Genomic DNA, 17,929 nt, shown 5'->3' with positions numbered 1-17,929 from the left:
GTAATCAGGCATCTGGAAGGACAGCTCATTTGTCACCCCTTGATAAATGCATCAGTGGCTAAACTGTGGAGCAGGACCCCACTGTGATGCACTGAACAGATAGGTTAACTGATCCAAAACAAGAAGAAATGGTGGTCATTTCTGGGCAAGTGGGGATGCTCCAGCAATAACACCCACCCACTGTTAAATGACAGCAGACTGTGAATACTAACTGTGACAAGACATTAAAAGTAAAGAGGCAATAAATTTTACTGAGGGAAGGAAAAGCTGCTCACATCAACCCCTCTCACACTGACTTTTCTCCTGGCCTCCCCTTAGGTTCTCCACTCATCAAAAGTCAACATGACAAAACTATAAAAAGTACTTTTTGCTGTTTTCCTAACACAAGAACCCAAAAGATAGATTTTATGATACATATTTATGATACAAAAATAGAATATCAGTCCCAAGAAGTACCTTTATGGCTTGTATGGATTCCCTTAGTTGTTTCAATCGTTTGATTTGGTGATTCTGAATGTCTGAGTCACAGGATATTTGGCTCTTAAACTTTCTGAAGTGTTTCCAGACAAGCCAAGAGTCAGCAAAGATATTTTTATCTTTAAACTGAATTACCTCAAAACCCATGATTTATGAGGGGAGATTTGCATCATCAGTGGGACCTATTTCCTGGAGAAACACCAGGTGTAGCTATAACAATCAACTCTCAACTTATTTAGACTGACAAAACACAGCAGTGTAATTAAATTAGTCTGTATTAGATTTTTTATTGGACAGATTTTTTTCAAGTGTCTGCATTATATAAAAATATTCTCAACCCAAAATGTCCACTGTTTCTTTTGGAAAATAGTTTTTCAACATTTTCTTTTATTGAATTTTTGTCTTGGAGTAAGGTTACAAACTTCAGAAGGAGGCAGGCCAGCCAAGAGACAAACCGAGGGAGGGCATTTTAGCCCTTGCTGAATGCGTACTGACTCTGTGTTTCCTTTCATGAATTCAAGGAATAGTTTGATTCAGATGGTGAGCAATCAAGAAAGGATTGTAACCAAAGAATCAAAAAAGCCCATGAGAAGTGGTTAAAAGCACAATTTTTGCAAATATTGGTAATTATAAAAAAATCCTAAAATCCTAAACAATACTAGAAAACAGAAGAAACACTTTAAACTTGCAAACCCCTGAGACTTCTAAAAGAAAAAGTAATTATTATAAGCTAGGATTAGGATGCTTTGTTTGGATCACAAGGCATCCTCAAAGGCTTTCAAGGGTTTAAGGCTCCAGCGGGTAACTTCAGGTTTAACTCCAGGTCTTCAGTGTTATTTTGCAGGTACCACCAATCCTCATAGATACTCTGGACGTCTGTGCACACATAGTAGACAGGCTTATAGTTTTAGGTCTATAATTTTAGACGCTAATTTTGTTATTTACTTTTTTCCTTTTGGCCGCAAGCAATTTTTTAGTTTTTTAAGCTTTAATATAGTGCAATATTCTTACAAAAGCGCACTACTGTCAGTTAAGTATTTGTTGATGCCACTTAGTTCAGACATTCATGTTTCCTTAAGGGTGCATTACAATAGCTGATGATTCCTTAAACTTTTATCTGTTACCCTTATTAATCTAATATTTAATCTTTCAAAAAGACCAAAGATCAAGACGTGTAGGCTCATATTTAATTCCACTTCATCTTGGTTCAGTCTGCAGCAGACTGGAGGAAAGAGAAAAAGAAAAATCTCTGCAGAGGGCAGAGAGCCTTTTCACTAATGCATCCTTAGTAGCACAAAACTGTGTTGATGCTTGCCAGAGGATTAATCTTGACTTTAAAGATTGGTCTTTTGCTTTTATTTTAGAACCACTGTTAGGATGAGGTTACAAATTTTTAATGAAATGTCTCAGATATGTGAGATATTCGTGTAACATTTGGAAGCAAGACAGTTTTGCTCCTCACAGGATGAAAAGAATCAGAAACAATGCAGCAGCGCCACAACACAATACAGGGAGGCCATTATTGGCTGGCCAATAATTAGCAAATTGCATGCCAGTTACTCAATCTTAAAATATTTAACACATATTTTTCCGTCATTATTTACAATTAGCTCAAGCAGATATGGCCAAAACAATGCCTTCATCATCAGTACATTGACATTTTTGTCAGAGGCTGCATGTCTTACCATTATACTGGTCTTGCACTATAGTCCCTAATCAATCAGAGTGATACTGACCATTGAAAAATAACCTCACTGCTTTAGAAGCCTACAAATCTACATGAGAAACTTGGAAGATAGTATATAGTATAACCTCCAGCTTTATTGGCCAGGGGACACTGGTTCCCATCCTGTTTGGATTTTGTACTTTTCTCCCAGAAATTGACTTGTTTCCCTTCAACTACTTTGTGGAGTAGACTAAACATTTCTAAAGTGTATGGTTGCAGAGTCAGTTGTAGCTTTTTTTTGTTTTGGAACCTGACAACATGTCCACTGGTTTGAGTGCATTCAGGAAACCATTTACCAGTAAACCAAATCTGCATGTCTTTGGACTTTTCATGTTTTTTGTGAGAGCGTTGATTCGTTCTAGGTGTTTGTTCACAGACAATAACTAAATCATCATCAGAAGTTGAAACTTCACTTAAAGAACACCTTAAAATTGCTTGAGTTATTCATATGATTCAAACATTAGGTTTTGTGGGCAGGGTTCACCTCCTGTACTGTGGGGAGGCCAAAGTCATCTTTTAAGAGAGATGTCAGTCACACACAAGCACATTCATCATCAAGTCAAATGACTGATCAATCTGCTGATTCATAAATAAAGCTGGGCAATATTCAGCTGCACCACATCTGTGTGATGGAATAGAGATTGAATATCTGTCAGTCTCCACACTGACTTATTAGCATATTTCAGACCGTTAATTAGCTCTGACACGATTGGCTACTGAGCTTGCAAAAACTAAATCTTTGTACAAGGTTAATGCTTCTGTGTGTGTCTGCATTGTAACAAACTGCAGTCCAAGCAGCTAATATGCAAAGCTGCTGATTCAAAGAGAAAATGACAAACATAGTTATACATAGTAGAGCTAGCTAGAGTTAATTACAGATAGTTAAAGTGTGTTTTTCAATTTGAAATGTTTTTAAGTTGTGAAACAAGAAAAACATTTATCCTAGCAGCAACAAATGAGTGATCAACAAAGCCAAGACAGCCTCTTAAGACATTCACCTCACCCATTCTGCAGTCCAATAATATAATATGACAATCTAGTCATATTATATTATTGGACTAATACTAGTTTGCAAAGCAGAGTGCTGCAGGCACACATCTATTGCCACAACCCTGCCAAGGAGGTCCTTAGGTAATGACCTAGGTGTCAAGTGATGCTGGGGAGGAAGACACTGTGACTTTTTTTTTAAATGGTTATGGAGATGATCAAGGGCAGATTATGTCTAGGAGACAGACAGACAAAATACATTAACCTAACCAAATCTAAACTGTATCTTATCATATATCTGCTGATGGGTAAACAAGCAAGTTCTTTTTGCTATTTTTTTAATATAACAGAATTTTCCCATTATTTTAAACACATGAAATAATAATAAAATTACAAAAATAAATAAAATAGTGCTTTTTGGCTAGCTATGGGGCGCAAAAGAATAAGTGAGTAGCCACACTCCTACACAGAGAGACAGAATAACTTAACAGCAGGAAGAAAAAGAGAGAAAGTTCAGAAGACCATAATACCCAAACTCAGGGAACCAAAAAGGCAGTGAGAGTAAAATGCCAAGTCTGTAATCTAAAAAGCTGAGGGCATTAACAGGTCATCATTCAGCAAAGCATAGTATTCTGGAAAAGGCAAATCCAAACAGCTGTACAAAATAAAGTGCAAAAACAAGGCGAGGAAAATCAAACCTATGACTCAACAGGAAAATCATGGGAGGACACAACAACAGGAGTTCGCCGTCCGATTGGGGTCTGGAATGTGGGGCCTCCCTGCTGCTGCGGAGTCGGGGCAGTCTGCTTCTCTCCACCCCAGGGAAGAGGGTAACACTACCTGGGTCTGGGTGCAGTTTCTCCCTCTAGGGGCAAGGGTACCTAGACCTGGGGTATAGAGTACGCTTGGGGAGTGTGATTGTGTGTACAGTGTCTATTTATGTCTGTCTCCATGTTGGGTGAGTGCTGAGTATTTTCATATGAGAACACGAGGGTGGGAATGGATGTTTGTATCTGTGTGTGCCTGTTTGTCTGTGTCTATATGTCAGGTCGGGTATCAGACACCACCTCTCTGGGGACATCTCAGGCCCTCCAAGGTATGGAGGCCTATCTCCCCTCACCACTCCCCCTGCCAGTGGCAGACGCCCTCAGACATTGGTGCATTGGTGGTTCTTTGTGTCCAGGGATGGGCATCCAGGTACACACCGGCTGCTGAATGACCCCTCATCTGGGGCTCTCCTCAGCTCTTTCCGTGAGAGTGGCATGGTTGCCCCTCTGTTGGTCTTCCTTGGTCTCCTTTGCTCTTGGGGCCTCTGGATGTCTGGAGCCTGGATCTCCTCCATACCTGCTTCATGCCCTGGAGGACGGGGCTGTGGCTCCCCACACCCTCTAGCAGATCATTACATGAAGGAACCTTTTAAATACAAGCACGCTCATGCTCACAGGTGTACACACGGGTGCTCACACACACAAACTACACCCTTTTTGGCTCCTACCTCAAAGCACACTGTGCGCTGTCGGTCTTACATGCTGCTCAATAATATTCAGTATTTAGTATTTACTGTTATATTCACATAGATCATTGCGATGATGTTGTTTATTATATTGCTCTCTTTTTTGCTTGTTTTCTCTTTTTTCTTTCTCAACAGGTGATTCAGGTGATTGATATATGTATTTTTTGTCTGTTTGTTTTGTTGGTTTTTGTTTTTTGCCCTTTATCACCGTTCCTCTTCTCCACTGTTATTCTTTCCCTCTTTCTTTCTCCCTTTTCTTTCCCCCAGGCATGTCTGTTCCGTGTGTAGCAAGTGATAATAAAATAAAATAAACAATAAAAGCAAAGGTGAATCAAATAGACCAATACAGCAAAGCTGGGGTGGTCCATTTGGTAAAGTAAATCTGCTGGGTATCTTTCTTTGCCTTTAGACAATAATTCTGATAGCAAAACCAAACGGGGCATGCGGGAAAGAAAAAAAAAGCAGAGAGCTCCTTAAATCACAGTGAATGGCTAATTTGCATCGATTTTTCTCCAAGGACCAAAGGAATCACAGAAATGCTAAATGGGATGGCTAATCTGATCCCAAAGCTAATACATTAACTAATTTACAAGTTAATCTTGTAGCTAACAGGAAATAGAAGTGCAGTCAGGAAATGAATTTGAACATGACATTTCCTCCTGCTCATGGCCACTAAATCAGACCCATGTCATGTCTACAGTGACAAATGAGCAGTTAAACTATGCATTTCCCTACATTGTAAGAACATGCTATGTGGTGGTCGACCAGCAAATAGTAAAGTGTAATGAAAAGCTGTGAAGGAGAGTTAATGGAGCTTGATATTGGCTCTTTAAAGTTTAGTTCCCTGTAGCACTGCAGTGTCTAGATCACTACTGAATGCTGGCAGATTGTAAAGGTGATGTGAGACCACTCCAATGTCTCCACCATGATGGTGATGGATGGCTGAGTACTGCTATCATTCAGTACAAATCTGCACCAGTATAAATGTTTTACTACTCTTATGGTAACAGTTACAATGTAATATAGCTCCAATCCAAGAAATAAACACTATAAGGGGAAAATAACTGTCTGATCACATACATTGGAGTATTTACGTACTAATAACGGGGGAAGCAAAAAAAAAGAAAAAAATTACAAAAAAAAATTGAAAATCTGTTTTTTAGGCACTGAAATAATATTCACATGATAGCCCTTTGATTTCACTACATTTCTTGTATCTTCTTTAAACATTTAAAGGTTTATTACAAGCTTCATAAATTTCAGTTTCCTTTCAGCACTCAAAATACTCCATAGTTACAAAGTAGGTTCGGGGCTGTCCAGAATCAATAAAAACCAAAGTAGAAATATGGTAAAATGGTGATGGGGAGATGGTTCTGATGCACTTGCGCCAAAGAAAGCATGTCAGAGAATGGTAAAATAAGTACTCTTTGTGCTCATGTTAATTTCTAAATTGACAGCTGCACACAGAGCTTTCAAAACTTTACATTGGATTCATTCAAATAAATTAAAATATTGCTGTCCCAAAACCATGGAAATCTCTTTAGTTCAGTTTAGAACAAAGTAAAATGTCTATTACACATATTGCCTTGATATGGTACCACAGTGACAATGTGACAGATACTTTTTGTTTCATTTACTGGTGTTAGTACAGTACACAACTTATAAAACACAACTGCCCAGCAGCGAATCCAGCATTGATTGAAAGAATCAATAAAATTGGCATTTCCAGATGATTGTGAACAAAAACTCAGAACATACTAAATCCCATATTCAGCAAAAGTTACCAAAGTGACATAGCCAGGTAAAAAGAGAGCCACTTATGTGACACTAAAAATTCCAACTTCAAGCCATTACTCTCTTCCTTCATAGTAAACCCGTCAGATGTGTGTCTGTGACAGCACTGCTTTGTTTAGTCTTTCACATCACTTGAAATCACTTTAGGTGTTTCAGAAGGTGTTTCCTCACAGTGTTTTGAGTCCTTGTTGAATTGCTGATAAAACTTAATGGACTGTGTATCTAGGTTTGTTTCTTTGCAGAATAGAAGTCCAGTCAGACTGGAGAAATTACTTTCTACTTAAATAAAATGGTTGCATCAGCTTCGGACTTCACATCAGATGCTGATGCACCATGGGATGACCTGATTGACTTTTTTACTGAATGCTTAATTCCCCCCCCCCCCCCCCCCCCCCATTTTTAAAGGGTTTGAGCTCTCTCCCTTTCATTTACTTTCTTTTGTGGGGCAAAATTCAATTGTTTGCAATGCCACAGTTTTGAAACTTGCAGTAGCCACAAATTCTGCTTATAATTGGCAATGATCTATATTTAGTCTCAACAGACGAAACAACATATTGAAATCAAAGCTAGAAACAGAATATAAAAAAGTTGATGACTAATGTATTTAAAATCACACATTTTGGTGAAAATGCCACCTGTTAGCCATTTTCTTCTACACATCTTAAAGTCGGGGTAGCCATCACAACAAAAGAGCTGATCCTGGCTGTTTTTATCAGTCTTCAGGCTTCAAGAGCAAGCACTTTAAAATAATAAAAGATCGTTCCATGAAAGAGTTTTATTTTTATATTATGTTAAATGTGTTTCCCTGTTATATTTTATTGAAAGGATATTAACAAACCGAAGATGTGCTATAGAATTCAAGATAGAATCATCAACAAATCTGAAGGAAATCATCAGATAATTAATGTAACGAAGCAACTGCAATTATCAAATTTATGTATGTTTCAAACATGAATGTTGGTTTCAATCACATTTACATTTACTTAAACCTTAAACGCTGCTTTTTCCCCTTTTACTTGTTGTCTAATTGCCAACAAGTAAAAGGAGAAAACATTGTACACACTATCTCAGTGAAACAATGCAATCCTTTTACAGTCAAAAAGTCTGTTGCAAATAAAGCTTGCAATCAAGAACTCAGTTTCTAAATTCTTGATTGGATTGGAAAATTAAGTTCATAACTTTTTGTTAGCAGTTTTTAGGATCATACGTTTTTGACTAAGGAACAGAAAGAAAGAGGAAGATGACACTGAACTCTCTAGTAAAACAGCTCTTTGCTGATGCCCTCCTCCGACATTGCTCCAGTTTCAAATTCTCCTCATGTTTTCTGCTGCTGAGTAATAACTCACTGGAGTTATAAATATAAAACTGCATATAAATATATATAGTCTTGCCTGAAACAGTTTGTGGAGTAATTTGTCTTCAGCGCTTATGATCAGGTTATGTAAGTAAATATGGAAGCAATCCATTGCCGGTGACATTGCCAGTCACCCCCAAGGTCACTGGGGGTGACTTGGAATGAGTGAGTAAATGAGTGGCAGCTTAAGATCAGCTAACTGTAGGCATCTAAAAAAAAGATTTTTTGCTCCTGCTTACTGCAGTATTTATTGGTTATAGATCAGCAAAACAAATCAAACCAATGGCTGCACATAGAGTAGATCAGCAGTCAAAGGTAAAAAAAAGAAAATAGATGGATTTGGGTAAGGAGTAGCTAGAAGCAAGCAAAGAACACTTTTTAGCATTGTTCAGTATGGAGACAAGCACTGTATTTACAAATGCAGAACATGGAAATGTGGAAATTTGGAGTTGTTTTAGGATTCCATTAATAAGTGAGCTAACAGAATTACAGCCATTGAATGATTTATTTTTTTAAATGAATAAAAAAATCAAACAGTGGCTGGCCTTCTAAAGAAAATTTTGAAGTAGGCAAAGTGTTTTATTTCAGTTTTCTAACCCCTATTTTAGGGGTTTTAACTTTTAAAATCTTTTTTTAACACAATACATTTTTACTTAATAGTTAATAACAGGACTCGCCCATCAGCAACTACTGTGCCAATATATGAGAACAGTTTAAGATATTCTAAAATTTAGGGAATGTAGTATTTTGTTATATTAGGAAGTCACAGAAGAAAATTAAGTTGACACATTTTTTTAAACTAGGCATTAAATGTTTCAGAATGTCTTTCTGAAACATTGAGCCATAGCAACATTCAATCTAATATTTCTTTTTTTATTATAATTTAATTATTATTATTATTATAATTATTTTATTATATATATTTTTTCTTTGTTCCAAGAAGCATAGGCAATAATTTTCACATCCTTTTCAAAAGCACATAAAATTAAGTCTTTTAAGATATAAATTTTAAAATGTAAAATATATTTTTGATATTTACTTCAGAAAGGTGCAAAATTGTCTCCAAATCCCTGCCCATGAAGATAGCTGCCTTGCTTGTAAATTTTCACGCTTCTTGTGGATTCCTGCTCCACAATGCAATGCGTAATTAACCTCCTTGGACCTGGCGTCCACATATGTGGACATCACATTTTGGGTTGTCTAGATCAAAATACTAAATTTATCTCTACAAGGGCCTGGTATCTACGTACGAGGACATTATACTGCCACTGCTCTATTGAAATTTTAAACGAATATCCTCATATGTGCATCTCATTTTTGTCCGAAACAAAAATAAGGTGAAAACAAATCTGGCAATTCTTTGTTTTTACATTCATCAGGTCCCAATATGCCCAAATATTAACGAGAAATTAAAAATGCATGCCATGGAAGAGTTCAGGTCTTAAGGGGGTTAAAGAAATACAGATAAAAACCTGTGAAATATCAAAACAGAAAATTCCTTCATAGAAAAACTGTATATTGTACAGTATTTTTACAGATTTCTTTTTACTGTGTGTATGCTGCAAATAACAGTCTTGCAACTTGCATTGGCCACAAATTCTGCTTATAGCTCTTCATTGTTATACGTTTTGTGAAATGGTTTATGCTCCCTGCTTCTATTTTCATACCTTGGTTTCCTTGTGTTTATGAGTTATTATTATTCAATATTGTTTTTCCTCTTTATTATGCATCTCTATTTTAAATGTCTCAGGTTTATTAGTTTACCCTTTAGTGTTCCCCTCTTGTCCTTATACACTCACCTCTGTATTTTGTATTTTTTAGTTTCTTCCATGTTAAGTCTGCCATGTTTGTTTGTTTTTGTCTATGTCCAACTCATGTGTCTTAGTATGTTAGTGTTTGTGTTTTATTTTGACAGTCCCCTGTCTCATGTGCATTATTTCAGTTTTACTCCCCCCGTCTCATTGTGTCTAATTTGTCCCTATTGTGTTTCCCCGCTGTCTCCACTCCCCTAATCACCCTCCAGTGTATACATTGTATCACTTTTGCTTTGCCAGCTCATTTTCCCATTTTGCCATTCATCACTTTCCCAGTTTAGTTCTACTAATTTGAAATTCTCAGTTCTTTTATTTATTTATTTTATTTTAATATTATTTTTTTTGTTTTTGGAATAAATGTCTCACTTTTATTAAGATTAATCCTGTCTTTTTGTATTTGGGTCTTTTACCTCAGGACTCAGTCTGCACATCTCACAGACTTAGACACCCATATTGATTAAAAAAAATATATATATATTTTTAAAAGTACTAAATATCAACTATAGATTGGGTTTTTATATGATACTACATAAAAATGTTTTTCTTGTCCATATTTACTTTTAAAATGGTATTCTGATAAAAAAAATAATGGATGTACCTTTTTATGTTTAAGATGTTCATAAATGGTTGTTGTAATTACAAATCTTAATAAGTACATACTGATTGAAAGGATGTTATTACAGATAAAATCATGTGTATTTAATGCATATGAATAATAATTTTTCTGAACACTGAAACAGCTGCACTTAACAGGAATAACTACTCATCTGTGGTCTTACGTAGCTTTTTGACTGTGTCACATCTGAAAATACTTAAGCCTGTAAGTTCAAGTAGGAAAAGATATCCCATGATTTTACACACAATGTCATTGTATTTACTTGTAAGGTGTGTCGAAAACATCTGTTTCTTCACTGGAGATGACAGTAGGCAACATGCACTGGGGATACTAGTTGGTATGCTTAAACATGGTCATTGGAGCATATAGCTTTTTTTATGTTTTATTTTGAAAAGCAACAAAAAAGACATAAAGTTTAATGCAGGCTGCTGATATATTGTCCTGCATGTTAAGCAGTAATATTCAAAAACAAACTTCATATTCATTCAAGTCCACCAGCATACAACAGACCCCCACCCCTTCCCTGAGCTAATAGTTTATTCAATCATCTCACAAATCATCTGTCATGTTATGACAACTTATTAAACGCTAAATGAAAAACATTGTTTGCGCCTGAGGACAACAGCCATTTTCACTGACTGCTTGCTGTTTTCACTCTGAAAAGATCTTTGTTCACCTTCTCCTGCCGTCAGAGTGCCGAAGGGGCCGTGGCTGCCACCACCAGCTGCTGCTGTTTGAAACAGTGATAAATGGGCTATCAGTGCTGGTGTAAACGGTGTGACTCGGACGGCTTAGTCTGCCGCAGTGTTGACGTGTGAAGGGCATGGTCATTGGTTTTAAAAAAAAATTGAATGCCACTGACTGTAATTGAGCTTTGACTGGTGATGTCATGCTGAGGTTGTCGGTGCTGGTCATTTTTATGTGAGCTCATGACAGAGTGACGATATGAGTGCTTCGAATATTGATATTTTTTGCAGGGTAGTGTTTTTGTCACTTTACATTCTTTGATTCTTATGAATCAAAGAATCAATGAATTTGGTGATGAAGTACCATCACCAAAGTACTTGACTCGTCCCAACTTCATTCAGCAGCTTCTTCATTTGGAAGGAGTCCTGCAACAGATAACAAGGCTCCAACAGTCTCATTTTTTAGAAGTATGAATAAAATAAGACAATATTTGGACTGTTCAAATTTATATCAGCTAATCTTTAATAAGGAAAATATGTCATTATTGAAGAAAATTTAGCCAATATCACACCATATTTGTACATAGAATACAAGACTGAGGAGAAAGAAATGCTGGTTTCTATGGTTGTTTTCTAAATATTGTCCTTACTTTGATTTAAGGTAAGATGGAGAGCTCATTAACATATTGGTTCTTTTCCTTTGTTTATAGTTTTCTTTTAAACGTAATGCAAACCTTTCCAAGATATCCATTGTGCAAAAAGAGAACAATATGTTTTCTGTAACTGAAACAGCTAATGTAAAAACTGTAGACGACGTGTTTTTAACTTCAGAGTCAGCACCTCTTGAGTGCCTTCCCAATGACATTTACAAAAGCTTTTCGAACGAAAGCATATGAACCTCACTCAAAATCTGTGTTTCATGCTTGTAAATCCTCTAGAGCCCAGCATGAGTTTTATACCGCTGAGCATAGACTGTTTCACTCGGATATTGAATATTCTGTTTCCCAGCCTGCTGATTCAGAAGCTGTTTTTAGTAACCTTCAGGAACTGTATATTATGCTCCTGAACTGGTTCTTCCCAGAGAAAGTTTAATGTGCAGGCCTGACGAGAGACTATTGCTCCACCTGTAGCAGTGCAGCTTTGCCTGTACAGCTGGAGCAATAGTCTTCAGTGTCTCTCCAGAGACTGAACACCCTGCACCTATAATTGCATCTAGGGTGTGTGTGGCCAGGGCCCAGCCCATTCCTGTTCCAAAGTTGAGTGCAGCCAGTCCCCAGCCTCACCTTCAGCTTCCAGAATTGGCAGTGGGTCCTGTGCAGCCCCAACCTTCTGACAAGACTGCATACCCTGCAAAGCAGGCCCAATCATCAGAGGAGAATGTGAACCCTGCACAGCCCAAACCCTCTGAGAATCCTGAGCTTCCAGGGAACTCTGAGTCTTCTTTATCTCCAGTACCACTGCAGCCACCTGAACTTGAGCCAGTGGGTCCCACTTTGCCTGAACCAGAGATTTCAGAATTGGGTCCTACACTGCCTGAACCTGAACATAATGACCACTCATTCCAATCACACCATTCAGTTCACTGTGCAGATGAGTGATGTGTTATAGAGTGAAGGAGTTAATGGGGCAGTCCAGGTTTATGCTGCCTTTTATGCTACAATAATTCAAGAATTATTGTGTTGAAACAAGAGCAGGCCATCGTGCAGATATGGAGATCTGACCTGTGGATCAATACTAACAATAGAGTCACACTTAAACAGAACAAATTGCAGTTTTCTTTTTTCTTGAATGAGTTTGGGATGGAGACAGAGGCTTGTCTCCTCAAACGCTTAAAACTTTACTTGTCATTGTGTACAAAAGGCATTCGGCTATTAAGAAGCTCAAAATGTGAAGGACAAGTTTTATGATTCAGTGAAAGCTCTGCCATTAAGTGATTTCTGGTCATAATTCAGAACTTTAAGATTAGAACAAACTGTGGCACTTTTATTTTTAAGGTACTAGCATGAGTCCTTGGCTGACATTCCTCCACTGAACCTCCATACTTTAAAAACCTCAGTCAGCTACTCTCTCCCTCTGCAACACAACAAGTTTCAGACGTGAAATCAAAGTAGAGAATTAATAACAGTCGACAGCTTACCTGAGCTCCCTGTCTGCTACCTACTCCATGTTCAAGGAATAAAAAAAAATATTTGGGTCAGAACGTCCCCTCTGGTAACAAAGGATCTTCTGGCTGCTGTTTCTAGAACAAATTGTGTGGGGATTTCAACAGGATGGTTCCAATTCAATAGAGATTAAGCAATTAACCTCAATGTCGCTGTAATTATTAAGACATTTGAGCAAGAAATGAATTAATTTCCCAAAAGGTGTCAGAAAAAAAAAGAATCTACTGCTCCTTGCCCAAAGAGAAACAGAGAGCAGTAACATGCTAATAGGTAATTAGAAGAAAATACAGAGTGAAAGATAAAGGTGACATCTTTTAAACACATAGAGATGTATGGAATCAGTAAAAGCTGTACTCGTTCTGACTCCACAAACCTTTAAATATCGCTTTCATGTTGGTGAAGGTTCACACAGAGATGATTAAAGGTGAGACAGCATGTATGGACTATAACCAGAAGCAGAAACTCTGAATTCACTTTTAATTTTTAAACTCAAATCCTATTACTCTGGCATAATCTTATACTATGAAATAATAAACATATAGTTTCATGAATCTGCCTGCACTTCTCAGTGCGTGCATGTCTCAGCTTATATAGAAAGCATGTTAGCTGAGACCAAGTTGCTATGTTGATGTTGTTCCTCCAACTTTATTGCAACTGACAAATCAGTTGGGATGTCATAGCTCACACGTTTGGACAACACTAAAGTGCAGCTCATCTTGTAGTGAAAGAAGTGCATAACAACAAAGTCCACATTAAGATCAGGTTGTGGTGGATGAAAGGATCAAACACTGGACTTTAATCCACGACAAAAATATAATAATCAGTTCCACTCATAATTGCAGTGTGGTATAAAAATAACACCAACACATTTCATAGGAAAATGTAAAATAGTCATGAAAAGACAATTTGTGTGCATGAAAAAATTGTCAGTTTATAGCAAACTATTCTTTGCTAACCAACACCATAATTTTATTTTAAACCTGACTGGTTTTTAGAGGCTTAACCGGCTGCTTTTTATGTCATTAACTTAACTGATTATAAGGAACTGTTTTCAATGATTAATAACTCAATTAAAAAGTCCTAAAATCTATCCCACTCAAACTGTGAGCTAAGGTGTGACCAGCGGCGTGATTGTTTTTAATGCAAACCCCTCCAAACTCAAAATGTGGAGTTTTCTCACCTTTTAAAACAGAAGAATCTTCAATTTTTATAGAATGACAATCATAAAATATAAAAATGTAAAATGTAAAAAAAATAAAATTTATGTTAATACAATGAATAAATTAAATGACTATATTATAAACTATGTGAGACTGTGCTGTCTAACCATGTTTTTGTTTTTGTTTATCTTTAGTGTGTATTCAAATAGCATTTCTAACTAAAAAGATTTGAGTGTTGCCTGTTAAACTTCATTACAGCTGTATTTGGACAAGCAAAACATTTTTATTTCTGTTTTCTCTCCTTTTATTCAGTGTAAAGATGCATTTTTATTCACTGAAGAATCCACACAGTGTTAGGAGAGGGGTTATGATTGTGACCATGCAGGAAGACTATTTAAAATGTTCAGCTTTAGTTAGTTTAGTCCAACATTATTTGAGTGCTATGGTTCACCCAACTTATTAAACCCTCTGTTTTACCAAAGGGGTCTTTTAGCTCACATTCACACATTATTCACACTTTTCTATGCATGCTTAATGTGAGACCTTATCACTGATTATAGCTTGCTCTCTGCCCTGAAATACACAGTGTTTTTATAAGGCACACTTTTATTTGCGCTGCTTATTTCAGGAAAGCACTAGTTCCTTCTAAAAGTATAATTATTGAAACCACTTCAATAAAATTATTTTCACCTTTTCTGTTATCATAAATTGAAAAGTGCAGTTTAGTGCACTTTAATGAAATGACTCATGAACAGTGTTGGTCAAGTTACTTGAAAAAAGTAATCAGTAACTAATTACTGATTACTTCCCCCAAAAAGTAATCCCGTTACTTTACTGATTACTTATTTACTTAGTTACTTTTTAAAAACACGATTTACAACCTGAATAGGTGATAAAGCGATAGATCTTTCAGCCCAATTCTACTTTTTCTGCATAATCCATCATACAAAATGTAATGGAGAGGCTGCTGGTGACATTTTACAGAGCCACCATAGAGAGCATCCTAACGTACGGCATAACAACATGGTATGCAGGGTGCTCAGCTGCGGACAGGAAAGTACTGCAGAGGGTCATCAACACAGCCCAGAAGATCACTGGCTGCTCTCTGCCCAGCCTGGAGGTCACTGCAAACTCCCGGTACCTCAGCAGAGCTGGCAATATCATCAAGGACCACTCTCACCCCAGCAACCAACTGTTTGAACTATTACCATCAGGCCGACGGTACAGGTCACATAAAACCAGGACAAACAGATTCAGGGATAGCTTCTTTCCCAGAGCTATCGCCGTAGTAAATAAGCACAAAAACAATTGAACCTATTCCATACTGTCACTGTCATTATATTAATGCTGCTATCCTGTATATATTGTACATACTATTGTTTGAGTACTTACGATTGTTTTTTTGTACTTTTTACATTTTACATTTATATTTATTATTGAAACTTGCACCAAGGGAGTGGCACTCCAATTTCGTTGTACTCTGTACAATGACAATAAAGGCTATTCTATTCTATTCTATTCTATTCTATTCTAATCAAATGGAAAAGTCTCTTTTTAAAACTTTTATAGTTTTATTAATTTTAATCTTTTAACTTTATGCATCAAGCAAAAATTTAATTATATGCAACATTCGCTGACTGGAAGAAATTTGTTTAATATTTAAACCTATTTTCTGCACATTCCAGCACATAAAATATTTTTTTTGTGTGTTTACACTCAGTCTTTCAAATAGATGCAAGTAAAACACAGCAGAAAATAAATAAAGTCAAAGACTAGCGGTCCTTTTGCTCTATTTTCACCTGTAAAGCAGGAGTTGGGTAGGCGGAGGTTTACCTTGGTGCAGGTGTGCCGCAGCGGTCAGTGGAAGGATACGGCAGTTTCTCTGTGAATTTCCCGTTACGTGGTAGCGCACTCGGAGCTTGCTTGGAAGTTTAGGGTTTTTTTTCGCTGTAAAAAGAAGTTTTCTTCCCACGCACAATGGACACTAATGTTTTTGTCACTTTTTATGGAATCAAACTCAAAGTAAGGTCAGTACTTCCACGCTTTAAACGCTGCACGCTCATACTCTCTCCCGTAGATATATGATCCACTGTTGATCTGCACACAGCTGTTGTCACGACTGTCGCACTTGCTTACGTCACTGTCATGAGACATTCTGCAAAAAAATCACGGTTTTAGTAACGCAGTAACGCAACGTTCCTACGGGAAAGTAAAGGTAATTTAATTACCGTTTTTGCAATAGTAATCCCTTACTTTACTCGTTACTTGAAAAAAGTAATCGGATTATAGTAACGCGTTACTGCCCATCTCTGCTCATGAATAATTTGCATCACTGAAATAAGCTAAGAATCTTCCATTTGAATGGCAACTTTAGCACACCCACACATCACTCCTTATTCCACTGCTGTGCTGAATTTGACAGACAGGTGCGATCATGTGGGTGGACAGAAGTTGCCGCCAACATCATTACCACTTCAGAGATTGATATTCACCTCCAGTCACACTACTGGCTCTTTAATTACATCTGAGGATACTGAGGATTAATGAAATAGGTGACTTCATAACAGCACTGAGTGGTCAGAGGTCAAAAGGAGACCACAGAGAGTAGTGTTACTGAGTGGGAGCAGTGGGACTGCTGTGGGATTTGATGGTATTCTAATTAGTGTGCTAATCTACAACAGTTTAAATGTTTCCAGTACGTTCTGTTTCCATTGTGCTGCCAAGTTAGAGATTGAGATCTCTCGGCTCATGTTTATCCAAAAGTTGAATAAAAAGATTTAACATCCAGCCTTTTTATGGCTAAAGTAATTCACAGTGCCAAAACAGAGTTTATCTATATGTGGATATGCAAATAGTTAAGAACATTTTTAAACTTCAGACTTAAACTCTTTTAGGATAATAATGTACCATGAGATCTTTAAGATGTGATGACACCCATCTGGCTCCCCAATCCAAACTGGGAGCTGGTTCCAAAGAAAAGGCGCTGGAAGCTGAAGGCTCAGCCTCCCATTCTCCTTTTTTAATACTCTAGGAACCACAAGTAAACCAGCATTCTGAAAGTGCTGGGGAGATGTGATACTATGAAGTCTTTAACTTCTACCAGTTTGAACCAATCTGACTTTCTACTTTTAAAAGCATAATTGATCAATCGAGAAGTTCGAACTCGGATCATGATTCCCTCCCATCCTGGATTTTAAAGGATGGGTTGATGTAATTGGGCCTCATTTCTTATCATGGACATAAATGTATCATTACTCACGGGCCGTGTCCCATCTGCATTTAAACATGCAGCGGTGGAACCTGTCCTAAAGAAAACTAGCCTCGACCACACTGACCTTGCGAATTATAGGCCAATCTCTAAACTTCAGTTTTTATCTAAAATATTAGAGAGAATCATCATCTCCCAACTACTGGCCTACTTAAATGAAAATAACATTAGTGACAAATTTCAGTCTGGTTTTAAACCTCACCACAGCACTGAAATGGCATTGCTGAGGGTTTTTAATGATCTTCTTTTAATCACCGACTCAGGTTGCCCTGCCATTTTAATTTTATTGGATCTGTCTGCTGCTTTTAATATGGTAGACCATAAAATTATTTTAGGGAGACTGGAACATGTTATAGGCATCAAGGATTATGC

The sequence above is a fragment of the Simochromis diagramma genome, unplaced genomic scaffold (genome assembly GCF_900408965.1).
Source record: "Simochromis diagramma unplaced genomic scaffold, fSimDia1.1 OVJJ01000293.1, whole genome shotgun sequence".
Taxonomy (NCBI): domain Eukaryota; kingdom Metazoa; phylum Chordata; class Actinopteri; order Cichliformes; family Cichlidae; genus Simochromis; species Simochromis diagramma.
This window is presented reverse-complemented; position numbering follows the sequence as displayed.